At 42.3% G+C, this 26182-nt stretch overlaps 1 pseudogene; it reads right to left on the reverse strand.

The window, feature by feature from the left end:
* LOC135176848 (cytosolic phospholipase A2 epsilon-like) overlaps window positions 1-12521 on the reverse strand; it is a 35600-nt pseudogene extending 23079 nt beyond the window's left edge.
* Between the last annotated feature and the right edge of the window lie 13661 nt (window positions 12522-26182).

Genomic DNA, 26182 nt, shown 5'->3' on the forward strand with positions numbered 1-26182 from the left:
ACTGCAAGGAATGACTAACCATCTGGTTTTGCTCCCTCTTATTCCTGAAAAAAAGCACACAAAACAGCTACTGATACTCTTTCAGTTAATTCATTGCTACCTGACAGCTAACACATAAATGGTATTTGCATTTTCTTCATGCTCTAATTCTAATGCAATTGCTGGGCATGATTAGCCATTTCATGCAAGGCCCTTAGTTTGATGAATGTGTTGCAACTTTGTGCCCTGATGACATGATGTTACCCCATGTAGATGCTGAGACATCAGAACTCAGTCCCCTTGGCAGTCAGGACTAGGTGACCCCAGTATCCTCATCCAGTTTTCAACAACTTCTGATTCAATTGCACTTGTGTGTTGGTGGGACTATTTCTTACCTCTGTCTTCAAACTAAAAATTGGCTACAATTCAGTACTGAACAAAGCTCAGAACTGAAGCCAGCAGGCTCCTGCTCTGTGAGAATGTGTTTCTGTGGTGTCTTTCTGAAATGAACCACCGTGTGCTAAAATCATTCATCTCCATCACAGGTAAGAAGGAAATTGCAGAACTGAGAGCCAAAGCATGTAAGAAAAACTAATCTCGTAAGAACAATGATGTAAACTATGAAATCCCATCTGTCCTCTTACTGCATTTCATAACACCAAGAGCAAGAAATAATTTTCTCCTAGTGAATTCCTCTGCACCTGCACAGACAGGTTCCTCTTGAATCCTAGTTTACTACTAAAAGAAGAACAGCCACTCCCATTTCTCACTCCCATCAGTCATCAGATATGGTCTCCAGAGACATTTTTGCTTGCCAGCATAGTGTGATGCAAACCACACTGACCAAGTCATGAGTCCTCCACTTGGGTTACAACAGCCCCACACACCACTACAGGCTTGGGGAAGAGTGGATGAAAAGCTGTCTGGCAGAAAAGGATCTGGTGGTCTTGGCTGACAGCTGACTGAACATGAGCCAACAATGTGTTCAGATGGCCAACAAGGCTAACAGCATCCTGGCCTGTATCAGGAGTAGTGTGACTAGCAGGAGAAGGGTAGCGATGGTGCCCCTGGTACTCAGCACTAGTGATGCCACACCTCAAATACTGTGTTCAGTTTTGGTCCTCTCACAACAAGAAAGTCACTGAGGTTTTGGAGGCTGTCCAGAGAAGGACAGCAAAGATGGGGAAGGGCCTGGAGAAGAAGTCTTATGAGAAGCAACTGGGGGAGTGAGGATTGTTTAGTTTGGAGAAGAGAAGGTTGAGTGGAGACCTCACTGCTCTCCGCAACTCCCTAAGAGGAAGTTGTCATGAAGTGGATGCTGATATTCCTAGGTATCAAGTGATATGATAAAAGGATTGCTCTCAAATTGTACCAGAAGAGATTTAGATGGGATATTAGGAGGAATTTCATTACCAAAAGAGTGATCAGGCATTGGAATGGATTGTCCAGGGAGGTGGTGGGGTCACCATCTCTGGAGATGTTTAAAAACTGTGTAGACGCTGTCATGGTTCAAGAGCCACGTTGGGGTCAAGCTAGTGGTTCAACTTAATGACCTTAGGACTTGGTGACTTCTTGTCTTTTCCAAACAAAACAATTATATAGTCCTACAAAACATGAAGAAGTTCCCTTTGGTTACTGTCTGAGAGCTGATTTGAACTGATCTCTGTTCTCTAAGGTATCTGTGTGAAACACTCATCTGTAAGCACAATAATAATACTCTCTGAAGATTGCTTGTGTAAATAACAAATGCTCAGAGATGTGCTGTGCTCAGTGAGGCCCTTTACCAGGAATGGACAGTCCCGTGTGAATGAGGTCTCCACCTTTTCCATCCATTTAAGATGAGCAGCAAAGCAGGACTTGTTCCCTGGAGCACAGACTCAGTGGGTGCAATACCTGCTGCAGTTAGAGTAAAGTTTTCTCACCCTGGGTCACCTCTTTCTTCTGTGCCACAAGCTTACATTCTTGGGACTGGACCATGAACATCACCTGCACTAGGTGTATTCTCCCTAATTTGCCTACATTTATTTTGCATAACAGAAAAACCTCTGATGGCTTTGGACCACCACTCTGATTTGCAAAGACTCCAGAGTATCACTCCAGAAATGACTTAGATCTTTTGATTGTATAGAAGAGGAGCTTCCACAAAATAGTTTCATAATCTAGAGGAAAAGAAAAAACTCCGAGTTCCTCTTCTATAAATCACAGAACAGGATCTGCCTTACAAAATACACAAGTTCCTTCTTCATCCAAAGGTGAAAAATGAAATCAAGATCTGAAAATAAAAGGAAGAGTAAAAGGTACGATTGTTCTGCCTTCCCAGCCAAGACCAACAGGTTTTCTTTCACAGCTGAGGCAGCTTCAAATGCATCTGATTTCTACAGTTAGCAAGTACACCTAGTAAGCACAGTCACATTTCAACCCCCACACCCTGTAAGATTTTACCATGTCCTACCTCAGCTCTAACAGCTGCATCACAGAGATCCTTGACTCACAGTCTCTTGAACTGGTAGGATAACATCCAGCAGAGATGTTTCTGCCTCTGGGAAGAAATCACCTGTCACCCTGAAACTCACTCCAAGTAGTTTCTTACTGGGACACATAGCTCAAGTTCACCTCTGCAGCCCAGGTAGGATGTAGCAAATACCCAGTACCAGTGAGACTGAGGATGTCAAGCCTGACTTGATGCTCTCCCTCTTTAACCTCTGCTGTGTTAATGAACCTGAACATGCTCCGATATGTGGTATCAGGCTGACACGATTTCAGTGAGCAGCCTACCATGGAGACCCTTTTACTCAGGTCTTCAGACTCATCTGAGACCAAGAGAGTTTCACTCTTTCAAGTTGTACTAAAACATAGTTGGGAGGGCCACATTGCTGTGGGTCTACGTCACTGGTATCGCCTTAGGACCCGAGAAAGATCTGCTTAAATTTGTGGTGCCTCAGGACAAATCCCATCCTTCCCTCATTGTTTGTCCACAGGAGTGGGGTCAACGCTGCCTTCGAGCTTTAGGGGCTGTCATAAACCAGCAGGTAAACACAGGAGCGATGGTCAACCTGCACAAGGTCCTTCGTAGAATTCTGTGTGGCCACCCAATAACTCACTTAAGGAGAGCAAATGAAAGGTGCTAGGGAGCCTGTGCCACCATGGCCCTCCTCTCACATTGCCTGTCTCCTTTCTCACTGTTTTGGGAAACAGGGTGACTCGAAGGGGAGTTAGCAGTGAGAAAATGAGCTAATGCACAGTTTCCCCCACCACCTCTCCAGATATTCCTTCTACACTTGAGGAATTCTCCAGAAGTGATGCCATTAATAGTCAGGAAATATGAGCTTTTGTAAAAGCCTCTGGCACTAACCTCTGACTAAGGAACATACCAGTGACCAAAAAATATCATTCTTTTACCTAACTTAGCTGCAGTTTTGGATTGAGGAGGGGAATAGCACTGCAAAGCAGGTGCCAGTCTGTAGAGTCCCATAAACTTCCCCTAGAACTGTTTTCTTTCTAGCATGCTTACCACCTCCCCAGCCTACCTTAGCGTGAGCATTGAAGCTTGATGATGACAGGATGAGTGTAAGTGATCTCATCTGAGTACCCACAGTAAGATCAGGGAGTGCCAGAAATGTGTGTTTGAACCTGACCTATCATTACAAACTGGCATAAAGGTCAGTTAAGAACACAAGGAAAATTAATTAGCTCAGGTCTCTCAGGAGCATTTGCATGATAAGACAGAAATCAGCAGAATGTTAGCGAAGTATAGAGGAGCCCACAGAAGTGGTGGAGTGACTGCAGACGTATGAAGAGGGCTAACTGATCTATTGAGGAGGAGCCCAAAGCTTTCTTTTTGGCCTTGGTTTTGTTTCAGCCCTTGTGTGAAACCAGCCGGAATGCTTGCCAAGCACCACCAGCACGTGTTGCCTGCAGGCAAAGGTGCAGCCTCAGATTTCACAAGCCTGGGATGGAGTCCCAGGTCATTCTGAAACAAACAGCGCCCAGCGCACAATTAAGAAAGCACCCAGCATCACGCTGGCTGAACAAGTGAGGAATATATGAGTGGAACTCTGTGCAAAGTGCTGTTCTCTGAAGCCAGGATTTGACAGGTCCATCAAGGGAAAAATAGAAATACTCGAATGGCCAAAGGTCCTGGCTGTCTGCAGTTGCAATGGAGAAAACCAGGGAAGCAGGCATGGCTTAGCCAAGTGGAGGTGAACAGAAACTCAAACAAGCATGTCACAGCATCACTGGATGTCAGGGACTCAAAGAGACCACCGAGTCCAACTCCCCTGCCAGAGCAGGACCATACAATCTAGCTCAGGACACAGAGGAACACATCCAGAGAGGCCTTCAAAGTCTCTGAAGGAGATTCCGCAAGCTCTCTGGGGAGCTTGTTCCAGTGGTCTGTGACCCTTACAGTAAAGAAGTTTCCTCTTGTGTTGAGGTGGAACCTCCTGTGCTGCAGCTTATATTCATTGCTCCTTGTCCTGTCACAGGGAGCAAGTGATAACTGCATGTGCTTAGAAAGATGGGAAGCCAGCACACAAGCAGAAAAAGCAAGTCACAGAAGCTGCTGCAGTTGCTTGTAAAAGTGGCTTGTTCCTGGATTTGATGTTGTAAGAAGAAAATCTAGGGAAATTTGAAACACTTGATCACCAAATTTGTCAGCTTTACACCTATGTCTCACAGCAGTGTCAGCTGCTTAGAAACCATTTTCCAGGGGAAGAGATCACATTGCTCAAACAAAGCAGGGTAAACAGCGTTTTCTAATTCTCATCAGCACACATTAGCATGTGTAGCTATTTTAGTTCAGTCAAGTACTTTCAAATGTCAAGCCCAAAACATTGAGCTAAACCAGACATCATTATCTGTGCAAAACAAAGTACTTAAAAACTACAAGGTATCTTTTTTTTTTTTGCATTGCACTGAAGTATTTAAATCACATGGTATCACAGCATTTTTCCTGGGAGAATTCATCTTCTTTGAGAACACAGGCAGGCTGCTGCTTGGTCAACAAAGAGCCATTTAATAGTTGTTTATCTCCCTTGTCCAATGGCATGCTGGCTTTACAACGCTCCTTGACTAAGATATCCTTAAGAAACAGGCCCTAAATCACAAAATACCCAGGGAACTGCTGAGAGAAGAGAGAAGGACATCCTTTTCTTCACCTGGTCCCCAACTCTTGTTTACTGGTCATTACCAAAAGCATCTGAAAATGCTTCTCACTGCTTCTAGAACTGACCTCATGTCTTAAGTCATGATCTCTCTACATGTAATCAGAGATAACAACCCCTTTCAAAAAGAGCACATCATCTAAATAGAGAAGAGAGAGAAAATATGTGGGAGAAGGTATTCTGCCATCTGTGTTTAATAGGGCAACAGAGGCACAGTGGATGGTTTGCCTAAATTTATACAACAAGCCTATAGGCAGAGCTAAAAACTGAGCCCAGACATCTTGATCTCTACTCCAGAGATGTACTTTTCAGTGACAATGGAAACTTCCTAAATGTCTACATCTACTTATGCAAGATTTCTTCTGAAATCGCTCTGTCCTCAGGATGGAGGACAAGGTCATACCAGCAACACTATTTTCAGAGAATGCAGCACCATTTTACTTTGTGCAATCCCTTTGCACAAGCAGGTGAATCATGGCTCTTATCTTGTCATTTAATTTCCACTGCAGATCAAAGGTAACACTGACAGGAATTAAACCAGCACTTCAAAAGGAATGAAGGTGATGTCTTGTAGGTATGTGCAGTGTTTCACAGATGTGAAAGACAATAGAAATTAGTTTGACCTTCTTGGTTATCCTATGATATTTCTATTCTCTTCAACTCAGTATTCCAGAACATGAACTGGACACTTTGCTCCATTTGGTTGCAAAATCAACAATAGTGGCATCCTTGTTCTTGAAACACCAAAGTGAGTGCAATACAATGATGTGGTGAGAAGTTTTCTCTTCAGAATATTGCTCTATCAGAAGATGAAGATAAAAACAAATGGGGAGAAAAATGTGTTCATCTCTGAATTATTTCAGTGGAAGTCAAGTAATGATCATTGGGAGAAAACAAAGAAGTATTCTGCCATGTCTTTGGCTTTCCTCAAGATGATGACTTGGTGCATCATACAAAGATGGAACTTTAGAGCTGCTTGCCAGCTAGTAAAGAGTCTACTCCAAAGCAGTTCTCTGAAGCAAAACCTGTTAGGGTTTTCAGGCCAAAGTAGTCTGGTTTACTGGCACCACAGGGTGCCTCATCTTATTTCTTTGGAGAAGTTGTTCCTGTCATAGATATTGTCCAAGTTTCTAGTTTCAGGGAGTGCATCAAGATAACCTGAGCATCCTTGACGTGTAATGTACAGCCATTTCCTCTGACAACTTTGGTAACTGCACTAAACCCATCACATTGTGGAGTACCATAGATGGAGAATTGTCTTGACTTTTCACCTTGATGGATCCTCTAGCTGTACTAAAAATATTAAAATGTGGGAAGATGGAAGAGTGAGGTAACTTGTTATGTGAAACATTGACCGGTGGAGAAGCTGTGGTGTTACTGAACTTTAGCATTATCTCCCAAACCAGAGAGAAACTGCACAGAAAAGGGAGGAAAAACATTCTGTTACATAAATATGACCTATTGCCGTTACTACTGACCTGCCATGTTCATGAGGCACATGTAGGGATGACAGCAGAAAGCTCTCCAGAGAAAAACCTCTGTGCAAGTGTAGTACCAGGTAGAGTCTGGCCAAATACCATTCGTTTTCAGAACACTTTGCACATAAGCTGTAACGTACCAGGTACATGTCCCCAAAGGATTTCTGTTATACACCTTTCAGTGGGGGGGACAATGTCAGAGACATCCATAAAAATGTGGCTGCCCAGGACAGGCACACCTTACTCCTCACTTACACACATTGACCTTCTGAGGTGTGGTAGGGCTCCTTACAGCAAAGAAATAAGAGCAACTCAGATGAGCAAATATTTCAGCCCTGTATTCTAAAGTGTTTGCCATGGACTTGGGACATAAACACCTGGGTATTAAAACTGGGGTTGGGATATTTAGCACCTATTAAATAGCCAACTTGTCTGTGCTTTACTGATGAAAGTCTTAAAGTCTAAAAATTTAGTGGATACACTACCTGACATTGACCTGTTGCTGAATTCTTAAACCCAAAGAACAAAAACTCTCTGTGGCAGAAACTGTGATTTCTCTGGTTTTCTATTTGTGCAGGAGCTAGCACAGCAAGAGCTGATCCAGTAAATTCAAAGCTGTATAACATCAGCAAGAAAATCTGATACTTACAAAAATCTGCCTGATGAGCGTTTCTCAACTGTATGATTCTTACAGTGAGCAGGGAGTAAGGTGACTTTTCTTCCTGCTGAAAAAAAAAAAAACCAAAACCAAGTGAGATGTGCTTTAAAGTTTGGAAATAAATATTTATTGTAACAACAACCAAATGCTGAAAGGAACCCAGGTTATGCTGAAGCCATCGCTTCCAGTTGGCATTGCAGCAAAAATAAAAGGAACAAAACACACTTTCTCCACCAGCTTCATTAGCCTCTACAGTCTGAAGTTGCCTAAGCATGCAAACAGCAAGTGTGGAAGGAGAGGATGAACAGAAGTGAGACAGGAGGTAAACAAGCTGCATTAAACCAGGCATGTAGTCATCAGCACAACATTCAGTGAATCATTGATCTGAAACACCCCAATTGTGGTTGAAGAAAACTGAGTGAACTTTTTAGGTTTTCTAATTTTTAAAAGAATCATAATGGAGAGGTGTCAAAAGTTTAGCTGTGGCACCTCAGGGAATGTCTCAGATCACCAGGGCTTTCTCATTATCAGGATACAAGACATAGATCTTAGCTTCTGAGTGAGTGTAGTCCAGAACTGAACTGAAAATTAATCACTATGACTTCAAGTTGCATGTAGGATACAGGATATTTTATAGGGATCCAAACAAGGAGATAAGACCTCATCATTATCCAAATACAGGGTAGACTAGCTCCATGCTATTGTTTCAACCATTTTTAGACTGTTCCATTGTTCTGTCAGGGAGGAATAACCTTCTCTTCTTACCTCAGCCTGATTTGGTCTTTAAAAAGGCACTCATTGGGCTTGTCCAGTTGTTTCCATACTAATCTCAAAAAGAGTGCTCAAATTAGAGAAATACACAAACACTTCAGAGACCTCTTTCAGGAGAATTTAAGAGGTACAAGTGATTGCATTTTGTGTTGATGCTCTCCAAGCCTTTTCTAGTGGCACCACTCCTTCACCCAGCATTTTGGAACATATATTTTCAAATTGTCTGAGATATGAATGAACTGCCATGACTTTTTAAGAAGCAGAATGACAGAGGCAGAAACAAACTTGGCTCCTGCAACTCATATTTACACCAAGCCCCAGCCGTGAGCTCATTCCTAAGTGCTATTCGGCGGTCTAGAAATTATGTGAAGAATGCATCACAAGAACCTCATACACTGCACGTAAGTGAAGGCAAACTGGTAAGAGAGTATGGGAGGGTTACATTAGGAAGGGAAAAAAACTTGCCCCAGAACAATATAACATACCTAGTGTTTCCATGAAGAACAGTAAGATACTACACAGATTAGATAGTTTCAAATTGTTCAAACACCTAATTTCAGTGTGGAATTATGGTGAAAAAGTTGCTGGGAATATTTGGTGTCACAGATAATTTGGGGTAAAGTGCAGGAGTTTATTTAAATTTGAAGATCTTGACAAGGGAGCAGTAGAGCAGAGTGCCTGATCAGCCATGAAGCATAGATTAGACATTTGATTGAATAAGAACCAAGAATTATTTCTCTCCTCCAGGAGAGGATTGCTCTGAGTAGGGGTTGTGTAAGAGAAAAATCTGTGATCTGTGCATAGAAACTGCATACCAGAAGGAAAGCTCAGTATTATCTGAGAAATCTGAGTCCTGAGAGATAGCAAGATACAAGCTGTGTCAGCCAAAGCATGCAGAATCACAGAATTGTTTAGATTGGAAGAAAACCTTTAAGGTCATTAAGACCAACTGCTAACCTAGCACTACCAAGACTACTGAAGATGACTAAACCATGACCCACTTCAGCACCACATCTACACCCAGCATTCCACCATGGAATGAAGGCCACGAGAGAGAGAATGGAAAAGAGACTCAAGGAATCAACAACAGAGTGAAAGATCTACTGAGGTGAACCTGAGAGATGCGTGTTTGATGTCAGAGAGCATGCAGCTGGGCAAGTCATGCTTGAGCTTCCCTTAGCCTGAGCCTTGCTCCCTGGGTCTATTCACTGGGTCAGCATTGTTTATTAGTAAAATAAACCATAATACTAGCTTGATAGCCTGAACAATGATTGATTTATATCTGAAGGAATAGTGAAAAATGTTACTTTTATCTCTGTAGTCTCAACATTTTTGCTAGCTTGAAAAAGGTTCTCAAAGCACTCAGTTACTCAATGTAACATGCAGAAAACCAAATGAAATCCATTCTAGAAAACACTTTCATCCCTTCCTTAGGACAAAGGAGGAATGATATTCAGTGACCATCATCAAAATGATAACTGGAGACACCAATGCCTTTTCAAAGAACTGCTAAATCTTAAGCAGACTATTAACTGTAAAGAAAATCTCTGAGACAAACAAAAGCAGGACCTATCCTCCATAGAGAAGGTAGTTAAAGGAGAATTACTTCATATAATACTTTCCAGATGGCCAAATGCCAGGCATGTAAACTACTCCCAAAAATTCAAAAAGCAAAGCAGTGTCTTCTAATTGAAGTTCAAGTCCCTGGTGCCATCAATGGAAGCCATGCAACTAACCATCTTTTCCCTGTAGTCATCATTTCATTGTAGTAACACACTGAAGAAGAGTAATACCCTAAAAAGCAAGCGCGTTGCTGCTGCTGTCGTTTGTGTTGCACTAGAAGACTGGTCAGTTCTGGGAGCTGGTAATGCAATCAATAATCCATGACTGATTAAAATAAATAGCCATTTTCAACAGAAAATTTGAATTCCATTATTAAGCCAGGAGCAGTTCCTGCTAGCTAGAATAGAAACTTACTACAGTATGAGAACCCACATTACACAGATGGGCAAAACCTGTTGCATTGTACTTACAGGCTATCTTGCTATTGGTTTTTATTCTCTAACTATTTGTGGTCTACCTCTAGAACATTTCATCTTTCCTGTATTTACATAAAAGGTGCTAGAAGGCAAACTGTTATCCCTGAAACAATAAAAAGATGCTTTCTTAAGGCTTCTATCCATTTTAAAATATGAAGGAGGTTTCAGAAGATTGTATTTTCCTAAAAAAATAGCAGTGGGGCATGTTTGGCTTTGCAATGAGAGTAGCTTAAGTTTCATGTGCTGTCCCTGGGCATGTTTTTCTAAAGGACATCCTATAACCATTCGATTTACCACACAGCTATGCAAAGTTCTCTCAAACTGAAGCAAGTATTTGAGCATTAGCATTACAGAAAGATTTGCACCACTTTATTTGAGATCTGCTATAAGCGTGTTTTCCTCTATCTCATCTCTCTGAGACTAATGATCATCCTACTGTTGAGATGGCAAGCTAAGGCTTGCAAAAAAACGAGGGAATTACTGAAAGCTGCCAAGAAGGCCTGGTGCCAGTAAGAGACAGAAATTGGCCAACTTGCACAAGTCTATGCCTTTAATGCCAGTTTTATGACAAGCTTTATTACAGAGAGGAGAGGACATAGTCAAAAGCTAGGAGGTAAACAGAATGTCTGAGAATGTCTTGGTTGTTAAAGATCTGTGGATAGCAAACAGTTTTCAGAGGTTCATTTGATAAGGAGACATTATGACAAGAACAATGAATTGAAGCTGTGGTAAGTGTCCCATAGCCACTATATGCAGGGGTATATTTTTTTAGATTATAGAAGCATAGGATTTTGGTTGAAAAATATCTCTAAGGTCATCAAGTCCAGCCATGTGCTGGATTCTAACAATCTTTATATGCGTGCAACTATCTTGGTGTAGAGAAGGCTTGAATGCTTTTAGCCATGGATATTCCAAACTAAAACATGGCTTCAGCAGAAATACAGTAAATCATTACAAAAACACTACAAAGATTGAGTGGTTGCACTCCCTTGTAGCTGATTTTCCTGCTTTAGTACACTTCCTTGCTAAGCATCAGCACACACACAGAGCAAATTATGAATGCCCTGAATACCATGCCAGTTTTGGTTATGCTACTTTGCCATTTCCATCAAGTTTCATGCCCCATTTATAACTTTATAATCCTTTTTGTACACTAGTTTCCATCTGCAGGAGCTGCCAGAATGCTACTACCAAGAAATGAGTTGGATAAGGTTGTGACATACATAAGCGAATTGAAGTTACAATTTTTTTATTGTTTTGGGTGTCTGTTTTCACAAACAAGAAATTAAATAGACAGGTTTCCTATGGGCTATAAACACTTGCACCACATTGGAGTCATCATCAGAAGTTATCACTGTGTTTGGAGTCCCTCCATTTTACTTCGAGGCAGCTTGACAGCGTATAGTCAGCTGCAAGGTAGCTGGGAGTAGAGATAAAAATCATCACTGATACAGCAAGCATGGCTCTGTAACAGTCTCTGCAAAGGTTGTTAGAGTTGTTCTTTTGTGAAGAGTTGCACAGTGATCAAAGTAGGCTTTTATTCTGGGAAATGGCATAGACAACCAGAACCCAAAGGATCACCAATAACTATACTCTAACTTTCCAACACTGGCAATGTTTTCCATGCTGAGACAAAACCCTATTAACATCAATAGAGATAACATTAAAAGAAGACCAAAATCAGTTCCATTTTAACAGTAAATTGAACACATTTTCCTTAAGGAATAAACCCACAAAAACAACACACCACACAACAAATAAAAGAATGGCACAAAAACCATAATGGCATGCTGAAGTTTCACTCAAGGAGATTTTATTTCATTAAATGTTCCTAAATGAACCTTTAATAACCAAAAAAAATTTGCTTACTTCTACCTAATTTTAGTTTGCTGAAGTTGTTACCTTAGCATCTATGTTGCTCGGGGCTATGTAGTGCATCATCTGTTTTCTTTCTTCATTTTCCAAGTGATTTGACTTGTTGCTTGAATGCTATTGAGAAAGGTAAAACAAGGGGTTGAAACAGAGAGTAAAGACCAACTTTTCTAACCACTTCAACTCTTTGATGTGAAATTGCAGAGCAATTCATACCTCTTCATTGCTTGTGGTAGATAAAATGAAGATGCCAGGAAGTGGCAGCTTTTTCTACCCTGTATGGAAAGATACTGACTGCTGGTTCTAATGGCTACAAATTACCAAGGAAGGACAGGTCTGTTTTTTTCTAGAGGTTATGTCCTACAGGCAACAGTGAACTTGACCTGTTTAGAGTCCATGGACAAATCTGAATCAAATACTCAGACACTCCTGCCAGCATTTTTCTGTTTTGCACTTACCTGAGAGGAGGCAGAAGCTGATGCCATCAAGATCGCTGCTGCATTAAAGGCAGGTGCTGTCAATGCACCTGAGTATAAAACTCCACAGTTGCCAGTGCCTCCTGAAACAAATTTACATCCTTGAAGACTGTCAGAAGCTGCTAAGCAGGTGTTTTATGACAATGAGTCATGTCTCCACCCCTCCAGGATTTCTGAAGCAGGAAAATTTCCCACCCACGTTACTTCTCCAAAGAGAATGTCTTTTGTAAGGTGTGAGCATTCGTATCGGTGGGTCTTGTGACGGAGCAGAGTGCTCTGAAACCAAATTGTTCCCACCTGGGTTTGTGAAAATGTAATAGCAGTTAACACCTGATTGATTATCTGACAGAGATAGACTATGAGAGGTAATATCTAGCAATAATCTAATAAAAGTGATGATAATGATAGCCCAATAGACTCAGTACCTATTGTTTCCATACAAAGACTCTGAATTCCATGCACTATTGCCTCCACGATAGAAAGTCATTTGCAAATAAGAGATGAGGCTGATCATTACAAGGAAGACACTTATGTATGAAGATATTAAGAGTTCTTCTGAAGGAATATTTGCCCTGAAAATTGCTGTTGTATTGCGATTTGTGTGTATGTTTGATTTTTATTGTAGTCTGTTAACTTCAAAAAGAAGGAAGGGAGAAATTTGAAGACCAACGTTTCTGTGCTCCCTATACCACAAAGTGTCACTTTCCCTTTGAAATGTTTTACTTATTTCTGGGCTTTCCATGCAATGCAATACGCTTTTAAACAAATTTAAATGATAGTCAACCATTTCACCTTGAAAAATCATTACTTTTTCCCCCCCTCCTCTTAACTCAGTAGTGTCATTTTACAATACAAAACCCCCATTCAAATTTCTGAGCAATTTTATTCAAATCACCAGTCAGCTGGGCACGATTAAGCAAATGATTGGAATTTAACAGGCTGCTTCTGTACACTCAATGATGGTGATTTAGTTTTTTTTTTAAGTAATGAGGCTCTTTGTGCATTCAGCACACCTCTAGGAAGCTCGGTGATTAAATTTTCTAATCCATTATGCAAGCTTTATTAGGCATGCATGCAATTGTATTGAAAGTCAAAATCATTAAAAGCAGTGCTTATGAAAGGTCTTGAGATGAATAGGGTGACAAGGCATGATGCATCCTAGTAGAGGCCTGATTAAGTACGAAACAACAACTACTATCTATGACTGGCAATGAGTGTTGTACTGGCAGAAACTAGACACAAACCCAGTGACTTCTAGCAGCCTCATTACATACTTCTCTCATGTGAAGAGAATAATCCATATAAAAAGCTGGCATTACAAAGAGAATCAGTTAAGACAGTTTGGGCATCTTACCTGCAGTATTCCATTCTTACCAAAGTTGGGTTTCTGAGGTTTAACTTTAAACCTGCATTTTCTGATTGCTGAGATGTTTTTAATGAACTAAGCACATTGATTTTATCACATTGTGCAAAGGATAATTCTGCTGTGATCTGCAGAATCGTCACCTTCTTAGTATTTAAACATTTTGATGGAACAGGAACTGCCTAAATGATAGCAGAATTAGATTTTAGTTTGCGTGGGAAATACAGCTTCATTTTGTTTCCAAATCTTCTGAGCTAGTCCAATGATTTTGGTCTGGGGCTAATTTCAACCCACCACAAGCAATATCCAAAGGAGAGTCACAGGCTCATCCCATGCTTTGGCTGATGTTTTTTCTGAGTATGAGCACTTGTACTTCTGTTATAAAAGCAACCCAAACTTGCCTTTGGTTTTCTGTAAAATTGATGACCAGAAACAGTTTAGAGAAAAGTAATTCCACACACAAAAGCACATACATTTTGTATTTCTTCTGCCACAGCCTATCTGCTTCCTTGAATGAAGTGCCTGGAAGAGGTGTGGTACCAGAACAAGGGAATGAGAACATTATCTCTGATTTCTTTGCAGTTGTAACCACACAGGTTATCAACTCGAGGTCCTGTTTCTGCAACATTTGGGCGCTACTGAGTGTGAGGATTTTGCATGACAGCTGGTTTGCATTTCCATGCATCCTGTCATACCTTTGGGTTTAAGGCAAAAGGAAATGGGCCAGGGGAAGAAGCCTTCAGTATCCCTTAGGAAGGTGAGTAAGAGTTCCTTGTTGCCTAACACCTAGCTCTTCTTTCCTGACTCAAGACTTCCCAATATGAAACACCTGTTCTTTAAGATCAAGTCAGAGGCAACTAAAAGTGCCTTTGACTCAAAGCTGGAACTGGCATTGAATTTCCTAAAGTAGTTCAAAGTTCAAATTGCTTTTCACTGTGAAGTGCTATACCTTTTGAGGCAAACACGGCCTTTTCACAAGGCACACACTTAGGATAGGCTTGAACTCACGTAAATTAAGCCATCTTGTGTGGTAAGTCAAGGAAGATGAGTCTGCCTCTCTATCTTCCTCTTGTGAGGCCCCACCTGGAGTACTGCATACTCTGAAACACAAGAGAGACATGGATCTGTTGGAGGCTGGATGAGGCATTTAGTGCCATGATTTAATTAATTAGAAGAGATAAGTGATAGGTCGGACTCGATGATCTCAGAGGTCTTTTCCAACCTGGTTATTTCTGTGATTCTGTGGAAGGGTCCAGAGGAGGGCTGTAAAGATGATCAGAGGGCTGGATCACATCTCCCTACAAAGACAGGCTGATGGAGCTGGATCTGTTCATCTTGAAGAGGGAAAGGTGCTGGGAATGCCTTATAGTGGCCTTCCAGTACCATGAGGGAGGCTATAGGAAAGCTGAAGAGGGACTACTTGTAAGGGCACATGCTGATAGGACAAAGGGCAATGTTTTTAAACTAGAGCAGGGTAGATTTAGATTAGACACTAGGAAGAAGTTCTTTACTGTGACAGTGGTGAAAGCCTGGAACAGGTTGCCCAGGGAAGTTGTGGACACCTCACTCCTGAAAGTGTTTAAGACCAGGCTGGATGAGGCTTTGAGCAACCTGGTCTAGAGGGAGGTGCCCCTGCCCATAGTGGAGGGGTTGGAATTAGATGATGTCCAAGGTCCTTTCCAACTCAAGCCATTCTATGATTCTGTGATCTAAAAACTGTAGCAGTTGAAAAATAAAGAATAATTTTTAAAAGTCAGTTGGTTGTGTTCCCTCTGTATTGAGTGGAAGAAAAAAGCAAGTGTAGCAACTGCAAGTAGTGACTAAGCCCCTCTATACTGGAGTCTTCTGGAGAAGCCTAAATGTCCAGGTTATACTTGAAGCCCAACTTCTGAATGGGTGAAGGGAGGTGAGGTGAATCCCACCCTGAGTAATCAGCATGTCCTCTTTAATCACTTGTTTCCAAAGTTACTGATGCTGAGGGAACCTCACATTGAGGAACTTGGTTGTGTTGTTAACATGTGATTCACCCTGCCCAAACGCGAAGCTGCAAAACATCCTTGGGCAGAAGCTCTGCTAGCATACAACTTAAAAATCCTCTCATGGGTTCATTCAAATAACAAAGATGATCAGAGTGGCAGAGAATACAGAATGCAATGCTGCAAGTACCAGTACCAGTACAAATTTCCTGCATACTCCAGTTTGAGATTGTGTAAGGCCCCTGTGACCATGAACAGGACAGCCTGACCTGGGACTGCAGTTCATAAAGCATAAACTGTGCAGTGCTAGCTCATGTCCAGGTGTATTAAGGGGGAAGTATGAAGTTAGATCTTTGATGAAACACCAGGCTTATTGACCTAGCAGTGTTGGGGTTAACAGTTGGACTTGATGAACTTAAATGTGTCATCCAACCAAAATTATTCTATGATTCATATAACATTTCAGACATGTTTGGGACAAACGAGGGATGTCAGAAGGAAGCACAGAGAGAAGGTAATACACTCCCCAGCTTGTGAAGCAGAGCCCCGAAGATCAAACAATACTTTTAGTGCAGCTCACAAAGCAGAGAAACTATGCCAGACCACTCTTAGATACCCACACTTCATGCACTTTTGGGTTCTGTGAGGCAGTGAGCTACTGATGAGGTGCAGATCACCCAAAGTTGCTCTGCCTTAACCACTTGTCATTTGTGGCTTTTTTCTGTAACAATTTTTTTCTTTATCCTGAATATCCTAAGACTAGAATCAATATAATCTAAAACTACAACCAGTGACTAAGCTAGGCCAGTTTTAACATTAATTTCTAATTGAATCAAAGTTCATTATGCAAAGATTTATTAAGTGACAGCTAAGGACAAGTAAAATATCAGCCAGCCTATGTGCTTTCTTTAGACTTTTCTCAGTCTGCCTCAGTGATAACCCACTTTGGCTTCTTTCCCATTCTTTGAAGACTCTGCTTCTGTCTCACCCCTATGCTATGTTTTTTTTATATCATGCCTTAGCAAAATGATTAACCCCTCATACTTCAGCACATCTTCCCCTTAGGTTTCCCAAACTGCCTTTCTTAACAGAATGGGAGGGTCCAGCTTCCCTGAAAGCCCCTCTGCTTTATTCCAGATCAGCATCTTTGCTAGAAACAGCTGTCTTCTACTCCTCAGGGATGCAGATAATGTGGCTCATAGCAGTATGATGCTTCAGGCATATGGAAAGTAATAATACATGGTGGACCACCTGAATTAAAGTAAAAATGTTCAAGTTCATGTATCATAGCAGCGTCTGTGACAGCAATGCCAGATACCATTCACAGCAACCAAGCTTTAATGCAGCAGTGCCTGTGCAGCTTTGTCTAATTGACATTGTTGCTGCTGGTGACCCACATGCTCTATATTTTAAGAAGATAGATATACTGGTTGTCATGAGAGAGATATATACATATTTATCCATAAACCAAATATAAACATATTAGGACAGAAAAAGAGTAATGGCTTGAAAAAATTTGGACGCTAATGATAGATCAGCAGAAAAAAACCCAGACAAGAAGAGGTTCCTGTCCACCAGGAATATTACATTGCTTTTAGGAGAGCTCCTCCCATGACAAATAATAGGGTATAGATATGTGCTAGCTCTACCTAAAGTAAGTGAGAACTTAAGAAAATATTTCAGGAACAGTCCAAGAAGTACTTTAATGTCCTGGGTAAACACAAAGAGCAGCTCAGCTTTGCAAGGTTCCTGCATAGAACATAATCTCTCTTCTGAAAGATCTGGCCTGTAGGGCATCTGAGAGTCTGCATAAAAGCAGTATCTTTTTATTACTGAGTTTTAATATAAGGATCTAAAATTAGTCTCTCATTTTGCAAGGCATGCCCTAGATAGGATCCTGGTTTTTGCCAGCATCGCCCTAGTGCCCATAAACACTAAAAGACATTGGGACTGCTAAAGCAACTTATCCTGAAGTAACTGGTTCAGAAGCCTTTACAATTGTGGTAAGATAACAGTATCTTGGCATCTTAAAATCAGCAGGTGCTGGTGGGATGTGCCTTTGAGTTTCCTTTTCTTATCTAAAATATTTGACATAGTAGGGTATTTTCAGCTTTAAATTTTCAGTGTTCATTGTAGTCAGTTCCAAGGGATAAAGTGTATTACAAGAATCTAGTCCATACATAAAACTGTGGGTCACCAAAGTGTGTTTGGTGCCTACAGAGATACATGAGTTCCTGTGAGGACTGCTGTTTGAGACCTGCAGGTAAAATCAGGGGAGCTCAGTGTAGGTGACAGGTTTGTCACTGATGTTGGGAGTTCCCCAATGCCTTTCCCATTGCTAAGCAGGATCACTTTTATTTCCTCGGTGTTAAAGGTGAGCATGACACCTTTCTGAGCACATTGCCCTGTCAGCTAAGGGCAGCACAGGCAGAGCATTTCAGCAGACATCAGGAGACTGCTTTTCTCAATGTGGCAACGGCTCAGGTATTGGTATGATGAAGTTCCAACTTTTCTGTGTGTTACAGATGAGGATAGGACATTGCAGTGTGAGACAAAAGCCCACATCTGACACAGTGCTGCAAGAAAATGAAGTTTTTCCATCCTGATTACCTGAAAGGAACAGAAAGATCCAAGAGAGGGACAGAAAAAGCCAAGAGATTATTCTCTACAAGACAGAGATCTCTTCTCCACAACCTGGGACTGGTGGCTGAGTCCAATATGAGTGCCCTGGCAAGAAAACATAAGCTATAGGGAAAAGACATCCTTATAAAGGCATACTCATCCAAGAGAAGACTGCCAGCACTGTAGGCATTTCCCATCCCACTTGCAGGATGAGGAGGAAGAGGAAGCGCAGGGTTAGATGATGCACTCCAGCTAATCTTGCAGTGCTGAAATTCCTGGTACCTGCCTCTTGTGTGAGATAGAGCCACCTGCTTCAGATTGTCATCCAGCATTGTTCTTCACGTGCAGAAGCCATGCTCCCATTGTCATTTCAACTTCAAGCCTTGTGATCCATTATGGAATCTGAAGAAGTGTGCGTGGTAGCGTATCTTGCCCTGTATACAGTGTGTTGTCACTGGGAGGATGGAGTGACAGCCTTCCCAGGGCACCTGGTAGGTCATGTAAGCCTGTGCTCAACAAACCCAGCCTGTGTTTGAAGCTACATAGACACCCCACAAACCTGCATTTTGTCCTGACATGGAGCTGCAATCCATGCTTCTTGCCAGCTGCCCACGAAATATAGTCTCACAAGTGTGACTCCACATGGCTGCTAACAAAACAAAGCCATTTTTCAGGGAGCCCCAAAAACCTTTTCAGCTGTCTGGGGAGCCAAGCATGGGAGAATTTGGGACTGGTAGGTAAAAGAGCATGTGCTCCCACTGAACAAAATACAAACCTTTGCAGGAATCTAGTGTGGCCACTTACTCATAAAAGATTAAGCTCATCACAAAGATTAAGCCATATTAACAGTTTCACATGGAAAGACATGAAAGAGAATAATTGCAAAACATCTTAAGGAAGTGTTTCAGAAATGTGTAAGGAAAGAAACATTCTCAGGAGATCAAGATAGCTGTGTAAGTACATCCTATTACAGGAGGAATTCAATGACCATTGCAACATGATACTGTGCTAAAACAGACATCAAAGGTGAGCATGACTCTTAGGTCATCTCAAGAACACAGAGACTAAAGAAAGACAAATTCGTACTAGCAAACACTGCTGAATATCCATTGTGATAAAGGTAAGGGAGCCACAAGTTGCTAAAGCATGGGGAAACCTGTCTATAGAGCTATTGCATGCAACGCTCACACAGTTTGGGTATTTTGACCCTATGTGGTGTAATGACTAAAACCTGCTCAATTAGACCACATTGCACAGATGCGACGTAGAAGGAAGATTAATTATTCCCTATATTTCTAGAAGTCCAAGGCAACAATATGGTCAGACTCGATGCTGGCAGAAACACTTGTGTCACTGGCAAAGATAGATCCCTATTGCTGTGGAAGCTCAGCAGTGCAGTTCATGCTAAATAACAGCAGGAAAGGTCATGGTGGGAGGAGAGGTGCCTTTGGAGGCATAACACCATTCCTGCTGCAGTCGAGGAAATCTCAGTGATATGATATGAACTATCTCAATGTCACAATTTTGGCTGAAAGTCCTGCCTCTTTCAGAGGTTAGAAGAAAAGCAGAAACATGATGAGAAGAGGCATTGCACAATACGTAGGAAAATGGGAAAGACAAAACTTGCAACAGAAATAAAATTTCACAGAGTACAGGGAAAAACTCCAACCATTATTTCCAAGAACATCAATAGGAAGCATATATACACGTGTATATATGCAGATATAAAGGAAAACCATATGAAGAGAAAGCAAAATCCTTAAAATGGTCTGTACTTACTACTTAATTGAGATGCAGCTGAAGCAGAAATGCTAATAAAACACTAGTGTTCTATGTTGGCAAAGCAGAAACTCCATATGTTACAGAAACAGAAGCTGTGAACTGCTTTGCTGCAATAGCCATGCAGGATATACTAAGGCAGGACAGAGATCTCTCTTGCCAAGTACTTCAAAAGCATAGGCTAGGAGGATCATTGACAGTGTGGTTCAGCTATTTTAATTCTTGGGATACTGCAGAAGTGCAGAAAGTCGAAAGAAAGTGATTATTGTGCCAATAAGAGGGGTGTGGTAAGGTGCCAGCAGGTTGGTTACCCTGGCTGCCATTGCAATAGCAGGCTCAATATCTAATTCATTTAAAATCATTTATCATCTATTGCCTCCATTGCTTTTCCTCAAAATGTGGGCTGCTAGTCATACACACTAAAAGTTCTATCATTTCTGACATAGTTAGTAGCAATACCTATCTTAAATCAAGGGTTAGTTTCATGTTACATACGTTCTCCTTATTTATGTTTCATGTGTTTTGTACAGGATTTGTTAATCTCTGCCTGCTTATATTAAGGTTTCAGCATGCAAAGCAACTCTACACTGAAAATTGCCTCCACCACACAAGGGAGTGTATTCTCCCTCCAGAAAAAGATTGATGATGTGTAATTAGCCTTAGAATGGTCATTAACTACTGCAGCTTACTGTCTGGACAGTAGATGGTTCCACCCAGTCAAATTCCAGATGTATGTGTGTGTGTGTAGGTATATATATATATATATATATATATACACACACATAAACACACACCCAGAGGGATTTGGAGTAAAAATGATGTTTGAAACCCTTTCCACAAAGGCAGAAATAAGAGGCCTGCCCGATTTGCATATGAACTACCTACATAAATTGTTCAGTAAAGAGCTCAAAAACTACATAGCTGGGAAATAGGAGGATGGGAAAGGTGTTGGAAGTTTATCTTAGTAAAGGGACACATAAATGGGCAATTGTTTCAAATTTTTCTTTTTCATCTGTTTCTTTCAAGCTTTATGAAAGTCTCACATATATTTGGTGCATTCTTCTTTAGTTTCCTTGCCTTAGGTATGTACTAGAGGCAATGCCAAGTGTATGGCCAAAACTGAAGTGTGCTTTTTTTCCTGTGGATGTACCAATCTTACAGAGCAGGGTACTGGAGCTGTCCTTTGGTGACCAGGGAGCAATAAAACTGTAAAGGCTGTCAAAGCACTCACAGGCACCTGTTCCACTAGTAAGGTGCATGGGATAGCAAAAAGCATGCCTGGAAGAGAAACCTCTCTATCCAGAGGTTCCCCCTGTGATGCATACTTCTCAATAAAGCCTGAGCTACTTTCTGGAAGCCAGTCACTATAAAGTAGTGGGGGTTTGTAATAAGGAGATTTTTGCTCTATCCTCTGACTGTAGCTTTGTTTTTTTCTTAACCTACAGTCTATTCTGCAAAGACACTAAGATTTTTATTATGAAATACCAAAAATAACTATGTATTACTAAGGTTAAGAATTTGTTAGCTAAGTTATTTCAGAATTAGTCCTCAGCAAGACGCATTACTGGATAAACTTTTCTCCTGATGAATTTTTAGGAGTCTACCACCCTCAGACGCCAGTCAGTGTTTCCATGGGTGATTTGGACATAAACATGACATCCTGGCTGGGCAGATTCAGCTGTAGAAGATTGATCAAGTGCTGAGTAATACTGAGGACATGGCAACTGTACAGAACAGTCTGACCTGCTTGATAAAGTGGCCTTATTAACCACTATTAATTCTAACACACTGAACTGTGGAGCTGTGATTAAAGGAATGGCAAATGTATGGGATGGTTTACTCCCCCTCATGACAGGGAAGAAGAGTGTGGAAGTCACTAACTCACCGGCTCATGGTAAACGTCTCAGCAGAAGACTGACCGGATTCTGCAGAGAGGAGCTGGGAAGTCACTTGTGCTTAAGAAGAATAACAAGGCCATGTTTGCCTGGGGGTACAGCAGGAGTGGGGAGGGGGCTGGAGGCTGCAGCTGACGGATGGACAGTGTGGCAGTTTGAGAGGCCACAGGTTCCCTTGAGAAAACTACAGAGATGAGGTCCCGTCCCAAGGGACGGATCTGGCCACCCCAGGATGCTATTGTTACTCTGTTCCACTTTCTGACATCACAGCTTATCAGGCAGTGCCTGGCTAATACCCTTTCCTCCCCTTTTCTCAGGGCAGAGTGCATCCCTCCTTATCTCATGGTTCGTGTGGGGGAGCTGGCAGAGAATTTTGCGCTGCACCATGCAGCCTGCTGAGGCCTGGCAGGCCTGAGAGAGGGAGGGCACTTGTGGCCTACTCTCAGGCCTGCTGAGGGAGGAAGGGGTGGAGGATTCATAGAATCATGGAATCATAGAATCAACCACGTTGGAAGAGACCTCCAAGATCATCCAGTCCAACCTATCCCCCAGCCCCATCCACTCAACTAGACCATGGCACTGAGTGCCTCATCCAGGCTTTTCTTGAAGACCTCCAGGGACGGTGCCTCCACCACCTCCCTGGGCAGCCCATTCCAATGCCAATCACTCTCTCTGTGAAGAACTTCCTCCTAACATCCAGCCTAGACCTCCCCTGGCACAACTTGAGACTGTGTCCCCTGGTTCTATTGGTGGTTGCCCGGGAGAAGAGGCCACCCCCCACCTGGCTACAGCCTCCCTTCAGGTAGTTGTAGACAGCAATGACGTCCCCCCTGAGCCTCCTCTTCTCCAGGCTAAACACCCCCAGCTCCCTCAGCCTCTCCTCATAGGGTTTGTGTTCCAGGCCCCTCACCAGCTTTGTTGCCCTTCTCTGGACGTGTTCCAGCACCTCAACATCTCTCTTGAATTGAGGGGCCCTTGTGGATGTATCCATTCTACCTGACTGCCTTTTGCATACATGCACTAGTAAACATAATCTCCCTCTAAAATTCCAATCGATGTGCAGCATCTTCATTCCTACTCTTCAAAAGGAGTAGGAGTCATTTCTGTCCTCCAGTCCTGGGTAGCTGTGAGAGTCTAAATCATCTCTCCCTTGTTCAACTCAATAAAGATTGCCTCTGTTACCTTTCCAGACTCAGCTTAGGTGCCTGGCCAAGGCTCAGGGATGCAAATCGAGAGAGATACAGCGCTTTTGTGGCCCTCCTGGTCTCAGCCCAGGTTCCTGGCTGAACGCTCAGAGATGTAAAAACAGGGCTTTTGTGGCCCTCCTGGTCTCAGCCCAGGTTCCTGGCTGAACGCTCAGAGATGTAAATACAGGGCTTTTGTGGCCCTCCTGGTCTCAGCCCAGCTTGAATGCCCAGGACGTGTATGGAAAGGCTTATGGAATATGTGTATTTGGGGTATGGACAGATGAGCCGCGCTGGGAGGCGGCAGAGGCCCTCCCCTGTGCTGCCACTGGACCCCTGCAAATGCAGAAGAATGCACATCTAAAAATGTATAAAAAGGCCAGGAAGAACACCTCCACAAGAGCACCTCCACCAGAAGAATCTGAGGACCAACTCCTGAAGAACAGCTCCTGATGAGCTCCAGGGAAGAATATCCCTTGGCCATAGACATGTCCTTTTCAACACCCCCATCTGTGGCTGCTCTTTTCCTTCCCTGCTTCTTCTCTTTTCCTCCTTTGTGCTCTTGCTCTCTCTCTCTTCTCTCTCTCCCTCTGTTTTGTTCAACTTTATCCTTTAATAAATCATTTTGTGGTGATATATGGTCTCACTTGCACCTTACTTTCACAACATAGAAATCTATAAGAACAGATCTTGCTCTTGCTCCTCTGGGCAGAGATATAGTTAATCTCTGTTCTTTGGACCTTGACAGTAGCTCATGGCCTCAAACTGGGGCAGACAGTGAAGAGCTGGAGGGAGTGCAAAGAACAGAGGTACAGCTGGACATGGCAAGTAAAGGTGGGGTTTTGCATAATGAGAACTTGAGGGGCTGAACCTACTGGTTAGACAAAAAGAAGACTGTGATATACTCTTGGTATATCCACTCATCAACCCTAGTGAAGAAGGAGTGTCTGTGCAGTGACTCTTCAGTTACTAGGAAAAGATTCAACAAGAACTGGGATCTGGTCAAACTAAATCAGGCTGGAAACAAGGTGCATACTTATTGCTGGAAGATGATCATCCGCCAGAATGTACTTCCATTAAATGTGGTAACTTTGTCATTCCTGACAGCTTTAACAGAAAAGGGGTCATTTCTCTGCCAGGTAGTGCTCAGCCAGAGTTGGTCAGGATTGACATTTAAATGATTGCATGGCCTGTTGGTCTGACATCTAACCAGTCTAACAAGATGGTCTGATGGTACTTCTGCCTTTTAAAAGTCTCTGTGAAGAAATAAGGTAAATAATCTAGTGTAAACATCAAATTGCATTTGCTGCTTTACTTTGTTCTTCCACAGCCTGGCAGAAACTAACCAGAGCTACACAATCACAGAGCTCTGTGCAGTGTTATAAAATGAACTTATTAAAAAAGCACAAGCTAGTAGGACCATTTATCAACCAACTATGTGCCCCAGAAAACTGTTCCTCAGCATTTTGCTAAAGGCTATCATTAGGTACTTGCAAACGAGGACTGCAAAGGCAAAGAATACAACAACCTCCATGTCCTTGCAGGCTTACCTTTAGCCTACGAGATCTCTGCAGGTCTTTCTCACCTCCTCTAAAACTTTCAAGGGTTATTTTCTGCAGCATAGTGCTGCTGCTTGCTGCACTCCCTGTTTTATCTTCATGTGTGAAAGGTATAAAAAGCCTCCTTCAAGTTTCTTGAATCTTGGGTTAGGCCTGACTGAGCAAAACCATGCTCTAGAGAATGGACTAAAATGAGACACTCTGTGAATGACCACAGTCATTTGAAAGAGTCTATCCATTTAGGCTTAGAAGAGAAGGCAAACACAAAACCATGTGGGAGATATCAGCTCTCCACTTGATGTGTAAGAGCTGAAGCTGAAAGTACTAATGATGCTCTGTAAAGAAATGACATCTGACCTGTTCCTAACTATAAGAACCATCCTTTGAAAGGTTCACACTGACTGTACAAAGAAAATAAACTAGTGACGAGAAAAATCAGCCCAGGCTGACTACAAGAAGACCAGATTCCAGAGTTTCATTCTGGAAGGATAAATATGAAGTGAAGAGCTGAGGGCTCTTCTGAGACTCTACTCCTCTGACAAAACACACTATTACAGATACAGCTTCTCAACAGTAAAGAAATAAAAGCATGACTATGTCCAGAGGGCTCCTGTAGAGGAACGAGGCAAACATTTCATAGGCATTCCTCTCAGCCCCTGACACTTCTTCTGCCCTGTATTGTAAAACAGAGCTGCACAAAGCACTTATGTCCTTGGCTGGAGTGTTATTACAGAAACATTGTGTTCTGCTCCCTCTACCAGGCTCTAATGATGCTATTTAAAGCTTCAGAGTGGCATGACTCAGCCAAGCACACCGTGGATACCTTTATTTACCCACCTGGAAAGCAGAAATAAAACCCTGTGCATGAGCCTTGAAATGTGGCTGCAATCCCCAGAGCCCACCCCAGAGGCACCCAACCCAGCTTCCTACCAAAACCTTGCCATGTAAACCCAGTACAGAGTCTTGTGTACCAAGCAAATGTATAAACTCGGAGAGAAGTGGCTGGAGAGCAGCCCTACAGAAAGGGATCTGGGGATGCTGGTCTGCAGCAGCTCAAAGTAAGTCATCAGTTTTGTGCCCTGACAGACTCCATTCCGAGATGCATCAAACACAGCATGAGCAGCCAGTCAGAAGAGGCAATGATCCTTGTATTCAGCATTGGCACAGCCTCTCACTGAGTGCTGTGTGCATTCTGAGACCCTTAATTTAAGAAGAATGTGAAGGTCTTTGAATGCATCCAAAAGAGGGCAACAAAGCTGATGAAAGGGCTGGAAGGAAAGTCCTACGAGGAGCAGGTGAGGACTTTGGGTTTGTCTAGTTTGGAAGAAAGGAGGCTAAGGAGTGACTTCATCACTTTCTACGGCTTTAT

The sequence above is a fragment of the Pogoniulus pusillus genome, chromosome 1 (genome assembly GCF_015220805.1).
Source record: "Pogoniulus pusillus isolate bPogPus1 chromosome 1, bPogPus1.pri, whole genome shotgun sequence".
In the NCBI taxonomy this organism is placed as follows: Eukaryota; Metazoa; Chordata; class Aves; order Piciformes; family Lybiidae; genus Pogoniulus; species Pogoniulus pusillus.